The sequence below is a fragment of the Falco rusticolus genome, chromosome 1 (assembly GCF_015220075.1).
Source record: "Falco rusticolus isolate bFalRus1 chromosome 1, bFalRus1.pri, whole genome shotgun sequence".
NCBI classification, from domain to species: Eukaryota; Metazoa; Chordata; class Aves; order Falconiformes; family Falconidae; genus Falco; species Falco rusticolus.
This window is the reverse complement of record NC_051187.1, coordinates 113013684-113031210: the sequence shown is the minus strand read 5'-3', so window position 1 is coordinate 113031210 and position 17527 is coordinate 113013684. Positions and strand designations below refer to the sequence as shown.

Genomic DNA, 17527 nt, shown 5'->3' with positions numbered 1-17527 from the left:
TCATCATTCTGTGCAGGAGTTCTTCACTACGCTTCTGTTGTAACATGCCACCTAACATCAGTACATTTACCTGTTTGCAAGTGACATAGTATTTACATGACAAAGAAATGGAGGAATTTTAGATTGTGAAGTTAGAAGTGCTGATAACCTCACAGCCATAAAACTGGGTACTTTTTACTGCTGCTGTCATGCTCCTTCTGTGACCTTGGGCAATCCATTCCAGTTCTGTGTTCTCAGACTCGTCATGCACCTGGGTGGGCCAGTGGGTAAGTCCAGGACTTACCACTTATTACCGTTCAACTGGTAAAACTCTCAGGGCCTTTAACTTCTCTGGGCCTCAGTTTTTTTATGTTTTAAAATAAGGTTAATACCATACCTAGGACTTCATATACATGTGAAAACTTACTGGTGTAAGTATAGAGATGTAATTATGCCAGTGTAGGTGTATCGTAATATTTTGCCATGTAGAAACATCCTGCACTTGTTACTTCATATCTCCTTCCAGGAATGATGACTGAGTAAAAGCCAAAGCATTTGTTAAAGAATCAGTTCCAGTTCAGTCCTACTTGCGCCATGCTCATCTGACTACTACAGTAAAGACTGCTGTAAGCTCCTCAAGCGGGCTGCAAGCTTTCAGCTAGCTCGGCTTTTGAGCAGACGCTGGCAGATTCAGATGGAGTTCAGGTTCATTTCAGAGGGCTATAGGGGTGAGACTTCACTACTATAGGTATGATTGCACAAGAAGCGTCATGTGCTTATTAATAGGTTTACTTGCATAAATCAGGAGTAACTGCAGCAGCACCTATGGCCGCATGTGAAGTACCTGGGGATGAAGAGCGGTCTGTGATTGTTAGGTGTTATAGCAATTACTTCAATATTAAGAATAGGTTCAGTCAGGGACAGAGCCACCTGTAAGCAAGCAGCAGGATGAAATCCAGTTCAATCAGAGCGTTACAGAATTAACTTTAATTGCAAGTCTCGTTGTATTTGGAGCTTTCCTGAAAGCCCCAGCTGCCCGGAGCATCTCGCCCGCGCTCCAGCGGCTACATAGGCGCCTTTGAATCCTCCGCCAGCCTCGAGGGCAAACGTGGCCGAGGCTGGGCCCTGGGGGCCGAGACCGCGGGCCGGGCCGGGCCAGGACAGGGAATAACGCCCCCCGAGCGCCGGGCCGCGCTCCCGCTGCCAGGGCCGCGCCCGCGGGGCGGCCGCTTGGCGGCGGCGGGCGCAGCGCTCCTAGCGGGGCCCGGTGACCCAGCCGGCGCGGCGGGGGCGGTAATTTGGAGAGGATCCCTTGCCGGGCCGGTGCGTGTGTGTGTGCGTGTGTCGGTGCGCAGCGCGCTGGCAGCGGGGCGAGCGCGGCTGGGCGGCTCCGACTGCCTGACGCCAGCCAGACCAGATCAATCCAGGCGCGGAGGCAGCGCGGGCGCGGGGCTGCCCGGCGGCGGCGCGGAGCCCCCGCCTGCCCCGGCCGCCCCCTCACCGCCCGGCAGCCGGTAACAACTTCGCGTCTCCTTGTCGCTCCCCGCCGGGCGGCCGCGCCTCCGCCGCCCTCCCCCTTCCTCCCCCCCTCCCCACCCCCGCTCGCCCGGGTGGTCCCCGGCTCCGGCGCAGCGTGCAGGGAACCCCGCGCCGGACCGGGCCGGGGGGAGCGGCTCCTCCGCGCCGCGAAGGCAGCGCAGCTCCGCTCTCCTCCTCTCCTCCCCGGCATGATGGCGTCCCTCCGGCAGCCCGGGGGAGACCCGGAGCCGCTTCCCCGCCGGCCGCTCCCGGCTCGAAGTTTGTGGGTAGGTGCCGCGTCGGGCCCGGCGGGAGGGAGCGCCCTTCCCCGGCGGGCAGCCGCCCTCCTCCTCGGCGAGCCCTGCGCCGCAGCCGCCGCCCGGCCCCGATCCCGGCCCCGGCCCCATTGTGCACCCCGCGGGGGGACGCGGCGCAGCCCCGGCCCGACGGGGCGAGCCCGCCTTTGTGTTTGCGGGGAGAAGCCTTTCGCCTCCTGCCTCGGCCGATCCCTGTCCCTGGCCGCTGCATGTCTTAGGGTGCTTCCCCCCTTCCTTTCTTTCCGCAGCCCCCTTCCCCTCCTCCTTTTTTTTTTTTTTTTTTTTTTTTAAATGACAAATTGTGCTTGGAGGTCAAGGAAAGTTCACTTTTTTTTTTTTTTTTCCCTCGTCTCTGGTAGAAGGTTTGGATGTGTGAGATTTTCCCCTCCTCGGTGTCGTTTCTTCGTAGGCTCGGGCTCTACAGCCAAATAATTTTATCCTGAGTATAGATCTTTAAAGCTTATTACAGTTTACTGGTGTGGAAATATACAGTCATGCATTTAAAAGGATCTGGGCCAAATTCTGAGTTTTGTTTTGTTTTGTTTTTTTCTGTGTTATAAACTCAAGTCAGTGGGAGTTCTGACTGAGGAAGGCTTGCTGTGCTTGCTCTTTTGTTAGTAGATCAATCCGAAGGAGATATGTGGTCTGACCTTACAGTTTGCTTTGACGGTATCTGAATAATTAGAGCTTATTCCAAAAAATAATCATTATTTTGGTGTATTTTTGGGAAAAAATTATGCTCACTGCATCTAGAAAAGGTAACAGTTTTATTTGGGGAAGGAGAAGTAATGTTAGATCCAGGTGGGGAGGAGTAAAAGTAGATGTGTATTTCCCGTACAAGCAAATGGAAGAGATCATTGTGTGAAACATGTCAGTGTTTAATGGATGTCAGCGTTTAAAAACATGGCATCTTGAAACTAATGCGCTTAGGAAAAAGCTGTATTTCAGACATGTCACGGCTGAGAGTTCAAATCTCTTTTGCACGCAGAGAAGAATTCAAAAAACTTTTAACACCCTCCCACACGCGCGCCCCCCCCCCCCCTTCCTTCAGTTATATGTGTTTTTAAGCAGCACTCAAGAATAAGACTAATAACTGAAGCTAACCTAGCTCGCAGAGACCACTTTTCTTTGCAGGCGTGTGTCTGTAATTCTGCTGGTCTTCATGTGGCTGTGTGCACCTTGTCCTGTCAAACAATAGGAGCAAATCATGTGAGGGAACCTGAGGTGTTAACATTGACTTAATTTTTTTTTCTTTCACTTGTCTGTAGTTATCCTGCTGAATAATGGGAGATGGGTTTGTTAGTTGCAGCTGATTAATACTCGTTTTATTTTCTGATTGAACCACAGAATACTGCTATAAACCTTTTTAGAGATTCTCATTGGATTTTCGTGCAAGTTTTGAGTGCTTGCTGTGACTGTGCTGGAAGAGCATCAGTATGAAAATGAAAGATAGCTAGCCCTTTTTGAAGTTCTTGTTCTGGTCTTAGTAATGAAATCTTGCAGTTTACTTCAGACTGTAAGTAGGTGCTTGAGAGAAATCTCCCTTGTTTTGGGTGATCCAGAAGCCTTCCACAGCTACCAGAGAGGATCAGTTCAAGGTATGATCAGGTTACCCTAAGGGTAGAGATTTGTCCTTGCTTTGGTTTTGACCCCATCAACCATTGGGTATGTAATCAAATACATTTTTTCCTACTTTGTCCTGTTTAGCTTGCCTTTTTGTATACCCTTGAAGATGTGATGATCCAATACATTTGAGAAAAGTGACTGAATGGACGTCTTTCTGTATAAATATTAACTATCAAATCAAATGTCTGAAAGCTGATGAGTTTTTGCTTTTCCTTTGTAGTTTGAAGACAGAATTGAACGTAAAGAAAACCAATACAAAGGTTACTAAAAGTGCTTGTGTTTCTGAATACTGGGAAATTGTTCAGATTAAATTATGAGTTTCTTTGCTTGGTATAAAGATTTAAATTTAAAAAAAAAAAGAAGGGGTTGTGACTTTTTTTAAAAAAACTGAATCATGATCGCACTGCATATCGCATATAGCCAGTGTTCTGTTCTATGAAGCCCAAGCTGTGTGTGTAAAATAAAAGCTCATTTGAGTAGTCTTACAAGCCTAATGGAGGCATCATCTCTGCTTTATAAATAATGTAAGTTGTGTATAATGTGGAGTCCCCAGAGACTGCAGAGAAAGCATCATTAACCAGCCTTTTCAACCTGCTGGAGATCTTAAATTGATTTACAGCACTGAACTGGTGCAAAATGATACATCAGGATGACACAGGGTCAACCTGTAAAAGTCTATGATGTGAGCCCGTTAGTTCAGTCATCATAATTAAACCATATTATGAGGGCAGCAAAGCAAGTGTCTGTGACATGTCCCATTGTGCTTCAGATATGAGTGGTTTAAGAATCAAATAAAGAGAGCACAGTGTTTTATTATTTAAGTTATGCAAAGAGTAGTTGAAATTAAAGCTTGTGGCCCTGTGAAGAGTAAATGCTGAACAATTTAGGTTGACTCTTAACCTCTTTCCTGCAGTCATTTGCAACTGAAACAGATGAAGGCATGTGCAGCTTGGAGGTGTGTGTGTGTGGGAAATGTTCGTGAGTGAATATCTCTGAATTCTATATATCCTTTTTCAAGCCTCAAAGTCAGCTAGATTTTACCTGCAGACTGTGTTGTCAGGTATCAAGGGGATGATCAGGTAAACAAGCCAATTGTTTGGGCTTTTTTTTACCTAGTGTTTTTATCCAGCTAGAGTTTGTAACTGCTAGTTGAAATGTTCCTCTGGATCTGAGTTCTTTTATAAGACAGAGCATTTTAGTCATATCTTGAACTATATAACCAAACTTATTTTAGAACAGACTGTAATTTTGAATATTGGCATAGGTCACTCTTCCTAGTGAAGGCAACTGTGGCTTCAGATCCATATTTCTGCTCTAAGTAGCTTAGAAATTAGCATGCAACAGACAGTAAAACCTTTATTATATACTGAATGTCTTAGGTCTTGCTGTTTCTGCTGAGAAAATCACTATGAAGTGTTTTGGGAAAATCCTGATTTTTCTTCTTTCTGCTAGCCAGCATGCTGCTTGGTGATTTGAGAGTTTTGTATTAGTGGTTAAACCAACTCCTCATACCTGAATTGGTGTGAACTCTGCACTACATATTGATCTTTTCCCAGCCAGGAAAGAAATATCTCTTATTTTTAGTCACAAATGTAACTAAAAAAAAATAATTATGAAGGATACAAGAGAAGCAGAGAAAATAAATCTTTGTGGTGAGAGATCCGTTAAGTCCTGTGCTTTAGCTAAGGTGCTTCCTGAGTGGCAGATGAAAGAATTAAAGCTTGCTTTTGGGTACAGTGTCTTCCAGACTGTGGCTATGGAGCTCTCTTCTGCTGTGTCAGTGCAGATGAATAAATGAAACCACCCTATTGAAGAGAGAACCATAATATCTGTGAAAATGAAAATCAGATTTAACAAATTACTTTATGGTTAATGAAGTGATTGTACTGGTGTTTGTTTTGTGGTTCAGTGTTCTGCCCCGCACCCCCCTCCCCCTTAAAATTTCTGCTTCAGGTTTTGATGACGAACTCACCCAGTTGTGCTTTCAGAGTGGGGAAAGGTGTTCTGCCAATAAAAACTTCACTTCTTTCCCTCTAGTAGCTGCAGACTAGTACTCTTCCACTGGCCTTTCTTCTGTGTTACAGCAGTGTCTCAAAAAAGTGAATAATTTAATAATGATAATTATTAAATTTAATAATTTAATGATGATAAGCAGTTCCTAGAAGTTTACCTTTGAAGTTTACTGAACAGAAAATTTGAGTTTAAAACATAAACACCCAATTGGCAAGTGTGGCTTGAAATGCTAGTGACTTAAAGACTAATCTGCACAGGCATCTTGCCCTTCTCTAGCTCTTTTGCTCAAGCTATGATGGTGTAGCGGTAGAAGAGCGTAGGGAATTTTTATGTTATAACAGGTGTTTTTGGTTGGGATGGGAAAGTTGTTATTTTAAATTGGTAGTTTTTTAATTGATAGAGTTGTATCCCTGTAGGCTGTTGTGTAACTATTTCCAGTAGAATGTTGCTATTCTTCAAGATTTAAAATAACTAGAGAAAATGCTAGATTGGGCTTTTGTGAAGGGCTTTGCAGAGGGTAGATTCGGGGGTGAGGACAAGGACACTCTTGGCTGCTAATGGCTGCCACAAAGATCCCTATCCTCCTCCTGAGACAAATGTTAATTTGCATTACAGAAGCTTTTCGGCTTTATGTGTATTTGAGTGGGGGACTCGTTGTTTTTTAACAGGATAGAGAAGCCAAACATTTCATAAAATAGGCTAATTTCAAGGAATTTAAGGCATTTTCCAGAATAAACCCAGATCGTACAAGATCTCTCCCTACTTCGGTTTCGTGCCTGCATGTATTGGCTTTGGAAGTGCCTCACAGTTGAATAGGAACAGAGATCGAGCACGCTACTTATACTAATTAGACTGTGAGGTCAAGTATTCAGTGCACGTAAGGCTAAACTCTGCCGAGTTATGTAGATGGATCCATTCTCTTTTTTTTTTTTTTTTTTTTTTTTTTTGAAGGAGGGAGGATGTGTCAGGTTCTGTGGTACTGGGATTGCTGTGGTGGAAGTGTTGCACAGCTGTGTGACCACAGTGCTGCCTCCTGATACCTTACTGTGTGTGACACAGCTGCTGGGTTGAGCTGTCATTAAATTACGAAGTGTTTTCTGCCAAGCATGGATTCCTTTACTCCGTTGTACTCTTCTTGTGAGTGCTGTGTCTTGGGAGACTGCGTAAAAGCTGAGTTCAGATCAAGAGTTGAAGGCTGGCTTGGTTTTTTTCCCCTCCAGACTTGCCAGTGCAGGGAACCTGACCAGTACAGCTCTTCTGGACACTGCACAATTCAGTCATTCTAACGTAGCTCAGTAATTGTTCTAGTCTATATGTTACTTGTATTTCAGTACGGGGTAGCCACTTGGGAGAATGTTATTAGAATAGATGTCACCAGTCTTTCTCATTTTGTTCTTCCCCCACCCTTTCTCTAGCATGCACAGGCGAAGTCTGGAGTACAAGGAGGAAAACAAATTATTTTTAAGCATGCCTTTATATAAGTCATTATATTTAGGCACTGTTCAAAGCAGTATCATCCAAAGGCAACTATTATGTTGTCTTGGCATGTAAGCAAATCATTAATGTGGCTCACCAGTGATTTCTGAGGCATTATTTCGTATTTCTGTGCTTATAAAGGGAACTCTCTTTCCAACATGGCAGCAGATGAAACTAAATCAGTCAGTATAATAGACAGTCTGAATTATAGTACTTAATGGTATTCCAATGTATTTAACTTGCAAGTTTTTTGGCATTAAAATGCCAATCCACATCAAAGTATTCTATGGGCTATCAATGCACTATTGCGTAACTTGGAAATAAGACATCCATTAGCGAAATTTTACAGCGTTGAAGTGATTGTAGACAGAATCGCAAGACTTTTCACTGTCTTATTCGTTCTGTCCCCAGCATGGGTGTAAGAATCATGTCTACCCTCCAGCTTCAACTGATGGACCTTCTTTCCATACATGGAGCTATTGTTCAAGGGGAAGCTGAAAATGTATCCTGTATCCTTTTAATACAGTTTTTGTGCATGAGTAGAAGCTGGATTTCAGGATTTACAGCATTACAGAGTTTCTTGTACAGAAGTTGCAAGACTGATGTACAAATGTTTAAAAACTTGTCTGTGTAGATGAAGGCAAAAAAGCAAGTGTGCAGAGAGAGCTAACGCTTGACACTTACATAGCAGGTCAAAGCAGAGAATCCTTTATATTCAGATTGCTTGGGGTGTGCAGTGACCATAGTTGATCATACTTTTGCTTGCTTTTCTTCCTCACTTTGTTTAGTATCAGGAATTGGTATCTCATTCTTACGTGTTTACATGAAACACTGATTTACTGAGGATATTTTCCTTCTGATTTTAAGCATTTTAAGGCATTGACAATAATAGCAGCATTCTGTCTGGCATAGTGTGATGACACCTGGGCATGAGACTCTTAAAGATACCTTATTCTTGTACTGCTGTGTATGTAGGATGTAAATAACTTATTCACATTTGATAGGAATGTTGTATGTGCATGTGCACATATGAATGCCTAAAATAACATCCACTGCTGTTGAAAGTTTAATTATTTGAATCAGATAAAGGTAGACTAAACCTATATATAGTTGAGAAGAGCCTGTAAATTTATCAAGGTGTGTGTATGTAATAACTATTTATATATAAATACTTAGATGCTGCTTAAAGGCTTAAAAGCATTAAATCAGTTTTGGTTAAAGATAAAGTAAATAACTGGAGAATCATGTTGCAACAAATTGTGGCTTCCACTTAAATGGGTTTCTAAGGATGATAGGAGGAGGAAACATCTGCAGTTTGGTCAGGTGCTGTTAATAAGTTGTATATTTGACTTTATTCCAACAATATATTTCACTTTTTTATCTGTTACAGTTGAATATGGATGTGGGAGGAATTGATCAATTGTCCTTGCAGTTTTACATGTATCTTACTAGTAAGGTAGCTTGTAACTAGCTGTTATTTCCTGAGGCAGTGGAGAGAGGGCTCTGAAGAAATTTTCTCCAAGACAAATTTGCAAGTGTGTGTGTGAGAGAGTGGGTAGAAGTGTGGAGGTGTGGAACTGACATCTCCTGCTGTTTCACTTGATGGTTTAATTCTCTGTGGTGTCCCTGTAAATTATAAAGCTGAAGAATAGCAAAAGCGTACCGGTGTGGTTTTTTTGTTCTTTGTTAGGTTTTAACTCTTTGTCCTTTTTTTTTTTTTTTCTTCTAGCCCTCCCAAGATGCTGCAAACCAAACTCTGCTAATGTTTTGGTAGGATAAAAATGTTGGCAGAACACCTCTGCTCAGTGTTGGCCAGTTGTCTTTTTTTCAAGGGTTTCTGGAGGTGTATTGTATGTAACAAGTTACTTTCAAGTTAGGCCACTAGTACCTGCTTAGGAGTGTAGATTCTGCTCACAGGTCCTGAAAAGTTCGTAAAACTGGCTCATCAATAAAGCATAGTTCTGCTTAAAGGGTCTTTCTCTTAATATCTAAATGCTCCATTGTGAAATTTGACATATTTTTACCACTGTTGTGGTTTCCTGAGTAAAGTGTAGTTTGGGGAAAGTTGTGGTTTGGTTTTATTTTAACCTAGGGAGGGCTTTAGGTGGGACTTTCTTCAGGTTACTACAACAAGTTGACTGATTCTTTTAAATTTTTTTCCTTGTGGGCCTTATTCCACGTATATTAAAATAATTAATCTTGCCTTTGCAGATAGGCCTGGAGCAAACATGATAAGGCTTAGTCATGGTTGCTTAAGGTATCAGGTGCTATAGCGAAGAGCATGGTATGGAAACACCTGCAGGACTGAACCATTTGTTCTTCTGATGTGGCCCAAATTCTTGTTTTCAAATTATTGAGCAGGTGATTGTTTTGAGAACTTCACAGAATCACAGGATGGTTGAGATTGGAAGGGACCTCTGGAAGTCGTTTTGTCCAACCCCCTGCTCAAACATGGCCACCTAGTTGCCCAGGACCATGTCCAGGTGACTCCTTTTTTTTTTTTTTTTTTTTTTTTTTTTTTTTTTTTCCAGTTGTATGACAACAGCATTATTGTTCTGTCACAACAGTGATGAAAGTAGAGTTGAAATTTACCTAGACTTTCTCGCAGACCTGACAACATGTACATGATGGCTTCAGGGATTGTTAAATGTGATTACACTGGTTTAATTTCAAATGTGTGGTCTTTCAGAAATCTCATACGCATCTAAAGAGTGCGCTTCCCTGCACAGGGAGGGAAGAGGGAGATGAGGGAGACAGACTTAACTTGTGTGGCTTTACTGACATCTCACTGTGAACCTCCAACACTCAGGACCAGAGTTTCATCTCCCTTCACACAGTCTCTTGGTCTTCCCACCTCTGCCTTTTTAGCACTGAGGAGACGGACAGATACAACAGACATTGGTTATGTCTTTGTCCCTGTTCTGCTCATTGTCTGGTGAATGCAGTGATGAACGATACTATTTTGAAAAATGTGAATTTTGACCTTGCTGAATGTCTCGGAAAACCTGGCTTACATATAGGTTGCCATCTCTGCTGTTACAGTTTCCTGTTTTGCATTTTTGCCTGCTGCTGGTTTTGCTGTCTGGCATATTTTATAACAGACCCTTTATTATCCACGCTAGCTAGAGTCAGCTAGTAGCCAAAGGAAAAGTCTTTGTCTTTATTAGCTTAAAAACTTCAGATAATGTAATTATAGTTTCTGTAACGTGTCGTATTAGGTTTAACCTGCAAAATATTTTATAAATACTCTCAGCTTAAAACTCTGCAGTGTGTGTGGTTTTTGGAGAGATCGATATGAAATCACTCTTATTTTTTCTGAAGCTTGATGTCCAGTTACCTAGAGCAGAAGATGGTGATGGCAGAGGGGGATTGAAGTGGTTGCTAGAGCATTTGGATATTCAGAACCAGCTAGGGCAGAGCTCATTGCTCCGGGGATGAGATGAGGTTTTGCAAATCAGCAGAAATACTCATGTCTGAGTGTAAGCTAATCTTTGTCCTGGATATAATTTTTTAACATTAGGGGGGTGGCAGCTCCACAAGGTGGAGAGAACTGTTAGCGGTTTGGCCTTTCTCAACCCCAGACACAGATTTCTTTGCATGTGCTGGCTGGGTGGGTTCGGTGCTTATTCTGCTCAGAGTTGATCCAGCCGTTCTGCAGAACATTATTTTGTTGTTGTTAATTGCCAGGTTAGGAAGGGGAATTGGCTGACAGACTGTAAGCAGAGGAGAAGTTATGTTGGAGTACCAAAGGAGGTACAAGGGAGTAAAGGGAAACCTTTTCTTTTTGGGTAGGAGCAAGCTGTTAGAGCTGCTCATCTGCTTGTGGACCTGTGACCTTGCTGGCCCAAGGCAGCTGTCAGAGGTAGCCAGTTACAAATGAGTACTGTAGTACTCCCAGATGAGGACTTCCTTAATATGCTTGCCAAGGAAAGGTCTAATTTACAGGGTTTTTTCCCAGATACTGATGTTGGTGATTAGCATGGTGAGGTTAGACTGCCAACAGTTACGTCAGTCACAAAGCCCCAGTGTAGTTATATTGGCAGCAAAACGACAATGATTAATGATACAGTGTATTTTATGAGAGGTGAGGGAGGATGGATGGAGAGGAACACTTAAACAAGCTTTCCTGGTCAAGTGCTGTTTTGGTAGTATAAGCTGCAAGCTATACTAGAAATGTATTTCTAGTTTAATGCAGCTTTGAGCAGAGCGCATCTAGTGCACATTCTGTATGAGCTAGGACAAATGTTTTTTCTCATGAAGAAAAGAACGTTCTCCAAGGTTAACTTCTTAGTAGCAGAAACTTTATTCTTTAGAGGATGAAATAACTTGAAACAACTGGCAGACCAGGTACTGTTAACAGCATTATCAAGAAATTGGAGAAAAGCTAAATATTAAATCCATTAAAAACTCTCCTGTAAAAGCAGGCTGGTGTTACCAGAAATCACTGCCAGTGAAGAGAGTTTGAGCACCTGAAGCAGATATGTGCTGTAAGCCAGTGCACTGCTTGTAGCTTTCCTGCGTTCTGTACCACTGCATAAGTCACTCTGAAATTTTTGGCTTTCAATCAATTTTTCTCAAAAGAAATTTATAAGCACTTGTTTAATGGTATATGGTAAATGTGTTTTAAACCCCTTACTTTTTCTCGTTACTGCTAGCTGTTTAACGTCTTCAAACATTGTATCTTTGTAATACTCTAGTTCCTTGAGGTTAAGAAATGTATCTACAAATTTGAAATACAAACTTTTAAGTATTTTACCTAATGGCACTGCTGGAACGAGGTTCTCTCTGAATTACCTTGTAGCCTTCTGCTATGCCAAGGAACTATCTGGATGTTGGGAACCTGACTGTAAATTCCCCCCACCCCCCGATCAGCTACACACTTAGAAATTTTGTTCTGTGCAGAAAACATCACCTAGCATAACTGGCATAAATACTCCAGGGCTATTTACTACAGTTTACTGGATAACTGTTCCCTTTGCCCTTGTCCCCACTGGTTTTAACAGCTCTAACTCTTGCTCATGGTCAGACTCAATGCGTTTCTTGTGGTTTGTGAACTGGGAGCGGTTGAGACCTGGAAGTGCTGGTGGCAAGCTGCTGTGGCTGAAGTCTTATATTTCTGACTATAGGCAGGTTTCTATCACACCCTTGCCTAGCTTCTTGCCTCCCCTGATTTGGGACGGGAGGACTCTCAATTTTCCAGTCCAGCCAGCAGTCAGGTCTGTTTTGAGCCTAAAGGCTTGTTGTCTTGGGAATTGGGGAATACTGGTTTTAGCCCCAGAATTCAAGGCATCTAGATTGTTAGCTTAGAGACAAGAAGTCTGAACTCTTTCTGTGCTCTTTTTGTGCACTAGCTTTTGGCCTAGAAGTAAGTAGTCTTGGAAAACTGCAAGTCCTGGAAGTTTGTTCTTGCTGTCTCACTTTGTGATGTGTTCGGGGCTTGGAGGCCTTCTGTCCCCTGTACTGGGACAGTGATGACTGTTCAGAAGCAGGCAGCAGTGGAAAGTATGGAAGCACTATGGCTGTTTTAGCTAGACTGCTGCTGACCCTGCAGGGCATATGGTATTTGGGAAATACTGTTTTGGTGTCTCGGCTGTGAGTTTGCAGTACTGCAACTTTGCAAAACCTGGATTTTGAGACTTTAAACTGGTCTTGGAAAATTACGGTGGAATGAATAATAAGTTGCCTTAACTCCATATGCTGAATCATATAGGCTCTGTTAACAAAAAAAGGCTCACAGATTAGGAAAGAGTACTGAGTAATTCTTTACAAGGCTTGGTTCCTCTTCCAAAAATCATAAAAAGCTTGCAGATAACCAGGGAATCAGATAGGTAGATCACAGCCATTTTCTTGTGGTTTAAAACTTCTGTATTCCCAGTAAGCAATGTAGGAGGATATCTCCCACTTCCTTTCAAGCTGTGCAGTTTCCAAGTGCTGTATGAACTATCAGTTCCTATCTGTGGGTTGAAGCCTTTGTACAAAACGCTCCAAAGCCTTGATCTCAGGAATATGAGAAAACGGTTTGATGTGAGATTCTGCAGATGTGCTGGCATAGGGCTGTGACAGCTCTTTTTGCCTCATCCTGCAGTTTTTCTGGGTTTCTGTGGCTCCTCACATACAGGTGTACCCATGGTTTGCCCTTTTTAGAAGGGGAAAGGTGTGTCTGTGACTTCTGGGTCTGTGCCTGGCTGTTCCCTGTTGGTGACAGCAGTTAGGAGGCACTTGGTTGGCTGTGATGGGAGCGGTAGCACCGGTAAATGCTCTGGTCTCAGCTCCAGTGCCTTTGCCCTCTGGCCCTTTGCTGCAGTAGTCATAGATTCTTGGTCAGGACAAGCTGTCTCTGGCCGAGTGGCTTGCCTCTTCTTTCATGGCATGGAGGTGTGTTCCCTGGGGTAATGGCAGGTGCTCTCATGGAGCTGCCTTGGTGCTGTCCTGCCAGCAAATGTTGTGTGTGCATGGTCACCTCTCTGGCTTTCTTTGTCTAGTGTTTGCATTTTAATCAGTAGCTTTCAAGAGCGTTGTTCTCCACTTGTTAGCTGGAGACGTTCTAAGCTAAGAAGTGTGAGGAAGTGGCTTGCCCAGAGGAAATGGGAACTGTGTCTTCTAGCCCAGCGCTCTCCATGACAGTACTCCTGCTGACAAGGATTTACAGGCTTAGGTATGGCAGGAAAAAATAACACTGATAGCAAATTCATTGCAGTCAGTATGCTCCTGAGAGCAGAGCTTTCGGGCTTCATTGATGAACCAACTGTCACCTGGAAGGTTGTTGGCCTCCAACCACAATAATGTGTGATACCTGTTTTAAGTGTGCCTGCTTGTTCAGGGGAAACTAGTGCTCCTAATGCCTGTTCTTCAGTTGAACCAAGAATTGTTCTTTTGGTTCCATAGAGTAATTGTCTGGATGAAAACATATGGAAAAGTAAGAGGCCATGTAAATGTCTTCGTAGTTGTGTGTTGATGGCTTTATTCTTCCACAAGTATAGTTTTCAATATTGGTGAAATCGTACCCTGTTCTAGGATTACATTGAGGTGTAGTTCAAGGCAGTTTAAGTTCTTGGTATAGGCAAGCTCAGACTTGTACCTCACATGCCGTTAAAGCCCTTGCTCGACCTAGATCTGTGTTTGCTGGTGTATTTTAAATACAAACCTGAAGTTTACTTGACCTGATCTCAGGAGGATCCCTGTGAATTTGTATTTGCCTGCAAATATTAATCTATAAAGAGTCTCATTTTCTTGTGTGTATGCTGAAGGGGCAACTCTGAGCATTCTGATCTTGGCTGCTTCCGTTTGTAAAGGGTCTGGTGAGTTAGCATGGCTTGACAAATACCAAGATACTGCCAGGGAGTACCTGCTGTGATGTAGTGCAGCTGCTGCTTGCTGTCCCGGGGAGCAGGAGTAGACTGGGTTTCATGTCATCTGAAGTCCAGTCCTGCTTTTCAGAAGGCCACTAATGGCATGCTGTAATTAAACAGTGTTTCCCTGGACAGTGGAAATCTGGCAAATCCTGATGTTTGTTTCTGGGTTGTATAAACTTGGCTTGGAAAGCTGTATCATCTTTAAACACTTTCTGTGTCCAGAATGATAGTTGCAAATTACAGGACACTTCACAAAATTTAACATAGGTCTTCCACTCTGTCTCATGACATTTTAAAGGCAAGATGAAGATACAGTGTTTTTTACGATCATTTAAAGGCAAAAAATAGCTCCTTAGCTTTTGCAAACAAGGCAAAAAAGAGGAAAGGTAGAGGAATCCTTTTGAAAAACGTGCATCTCATGAAATGCACTGAAGTGTCTTCAGTATTGGCAAACTGAAGAGTCTGTTATTTCAAGTGTGTAAATGGTGGGTGGGGGACTAATCTGTGAAAAGATTTATTTTAGCAATGTTCCTTTTTTGATTTAATTTTCATCAGTTTATTCTGCTTTGAAGCTTGACCTAATAACACTTTTATTAGTGAATAAGTGATTTTTATTTCTCAGGTTTTTTTGTATGTAGCTTTGGTGAAACATTCTGCTTGAAAGCTGGGGATCTTGAGCTGTAATTTAACATCTTAATCTCTGATAAATGAGGTCTGGGTCACAGTCTTTAGAAGTGGTTTAATGCAGCTGATGTAACTGTATTGGTGCATGCTCTTGGTAAAATGAATCATTTGGAGTAGCAGTGGCTTGCATAAGCTGAGCATAACTGGAGTGCATTTTGGTAGGGTTCCCTCCTTAAAAAATACTCTGCTGTAGTGCTACTCTGGTTGGGGCTGACAACCCCTTCTAAATTCATGCAGTCTGTGCTAGGCTGTCCCATTCTGTGAAGACAGAACATATTTTGAGCTTAACTCAAAAAATCTCATGCCTGAGTGGTGGTGAGCATTTTTCTTTTTGTTTTTGATAGTTTTACTTTATGTCGCAAATGTATGTTTTAACTACTAACTACTTAAAAAAAAAAAAACCAACCCTGAAAGTGACATGTCAGTAAATTTTTCCCATCTCACCTGTGAAGGAAGTTCCTCCCGCCCTGTGCTGATGAATTGGAGGGAAATGCTTTTTTCAGCTGATAAAAAGAAATAAAATTCCATGCCCTTCCCAAAGGAGGAATTCAACAATTGGACAAGTGGCGTGGGACCATGTGTTGGTTTGTAAAAGGATATAGTTTGTAAAGATGTTTCCTTTGATGCCTGTGATGAATATGGATGTGTTTCCGTTGGAGAGGGTTTTGATTAAATTATGCAATTAGAGCTGACCAGACAGATCTAAATATAGGAAGAGGTTTCAGTTATCCTGCCTTTGTGTGTATTAACACACCCACACAGATGTGTGTTTGTTATTGTTGTAAACAACACCTGCTTTCTAAAGACAGTTCAAAAAGTCAGGAAAGGGAATGGTCTTTGTGGAAAAAGGGAGTTATGCAGGAGTTTTATGATGAAAGGGAAAAAAAACCCTGTTTTCCCCAGCTTTTTGACCTTTTAGAAAAGGAATTCCAACTTACTTTAATAGCTAGACTAGTCATGGCATCTTTGTGGATATCCCATGTTTGCAAAGCCATAGCGAGTGCTTCAGACTTTTTCTATAGGTTGCTGTGCATTTTTCAGGACTTGGCCTGTATCATCTAACAATACTACTGAGGTCCTTTACTCCTGAGTGCTCCTAGTGCCTGCTGGGGCAACATATGGACTTTAAATACCCCACAGCACAAGTGAAGTGGCTAAACCTGCCCTGAAGATGCACTATGAAATACCCACTGTGATGGCTGGCTGTCTTAACAACTGTTGGGATAATTTTTATTTCAAATGTTTTGTCTTAATTTGAGGATTTCTTTCAAGAGGCCTTCAGCTTGGAGAAAGTGTGAAAAATGAAGTGGCTCTTCCTTCATAGCGTTCAGAAAAAAAACCCCAAACCTCATGAACACTATTCTGGCAAGTTTTGTGGTTCACAGCATTGTATTTATCTTTTAAGTTATTTTAGTGAAGTTGATAGTTTTGTAACCCCATCTGTGCCAGAGTTTTGACTCATCATCAAATTACAGTTCCTTCCTGAATTCAGTTCAAATATTAAATTGCAGTTTTAGAGAAAATCTTTGATAATGCATCCAATTCAGTCTAACTGCTTGCCGATACCAGGAAGGATTTGTCCACACCTGGGTGATCATTTTGATGTGTCCTACTTGTGCTAGCCCTGGTGTGCACCAGGCTTAGGCAGCTTCCTGACCAAGTAACTTGGCAAACTTTTTGTTAGTTTTTTCCTGTAGTCCTGCTAAGTCAAATCAGCACAGAGGGGAGACCAGCAGGCATTAATTAAGAAAGAGCTGACAGTTTGATTTTGTGGAGTCTCACAAACATCTGAATGCAGGAATAGGTGAAATTTAGCAGTGCAACCTAGAAATTTACCACTGTTTCTCAACTCTGGTGAAAACTGCACAATTTAAGGATCTGGCGATCATTTAGGAGGCTGTAGGTATTAATGTTTCTTGTAAACAGGGAGGAGTTGTGCTTTAATGAAGGTGTAGATAAGACTCTTGCAAGATGTGGTGTTCAAATTTGCTTTCAGGAGTACAGTTTTTAATATGTCACACAGTTGCAAAGGCATTGGAAAGAAGTATTCTTAATCAGAAAAAGGGCAAATTCAATTGTGGATGCATCTGTTAAACTGGGAAAGCACCTTTGCTGTGTTCTTTTCTCACAATTATGTGTTGCTTACAAAGACTTCAATGCCACTTTAGTTGGATTACAGCACAGAATTTGGGTTCTAATGTATATGGAAACCCTGTATTTTCTCTGGAGAAGCAACAGTGAAGTTGCCGTAAGTCTTTCAAATTTGAGAAGGTAAAGTATAAATCCAGAAAACCTGTAAAAATTTGTTATTGTTTTACTTTTGTAATAGTGGCAATTGAGACTTCAAGGGCATGAATTGGTGCCTTGTCTGCCAGAAGCTGGGTGGGTAGGCGAGTGGAGGAAAAGCTGCGGTTCATTGTAGAAACTGGCTGGACACCGTGTACTTGGTTTGAACTGTGGTGAGCATCAGGAAGGAGATGGCAGATGCTGATAGTGTTAAGATTATTTCTTCATGCTCTGGAGTAACTGAGCTGTGTGGGTTTAATTGTTTGGGTTGCTGTT

General features: G+C 42.4%; 1 protein-coding gene across 2 annotated transcripts in view; it reads left to right on the top strand.

Annotated features, from left to right (window-relative positions):
- The first annotated feature begins 1346 nt into the window (after positions 1 to 1346).
- The window catches only part of SMAD1 (SMAD family member 1), a 48761-nt gene continuing 32580 nt past the window's right edge, over positions 1347 to 17527 (top strand). Inside the window, exon 1 of one of the 2 annotated variants that reach the window (XM_037396727.1) lies at positions 1347 to 1493. The gene's annotated coding sequence lies outside the window, so the exon portion shown is untranslated. Of the gene's footprint in view, positions 1494 to 1556; positions 1785 to 17527 lie in introns of those variants that run through there. The other variant, XM_037396718.1, reaches the window with a different exon arrangement.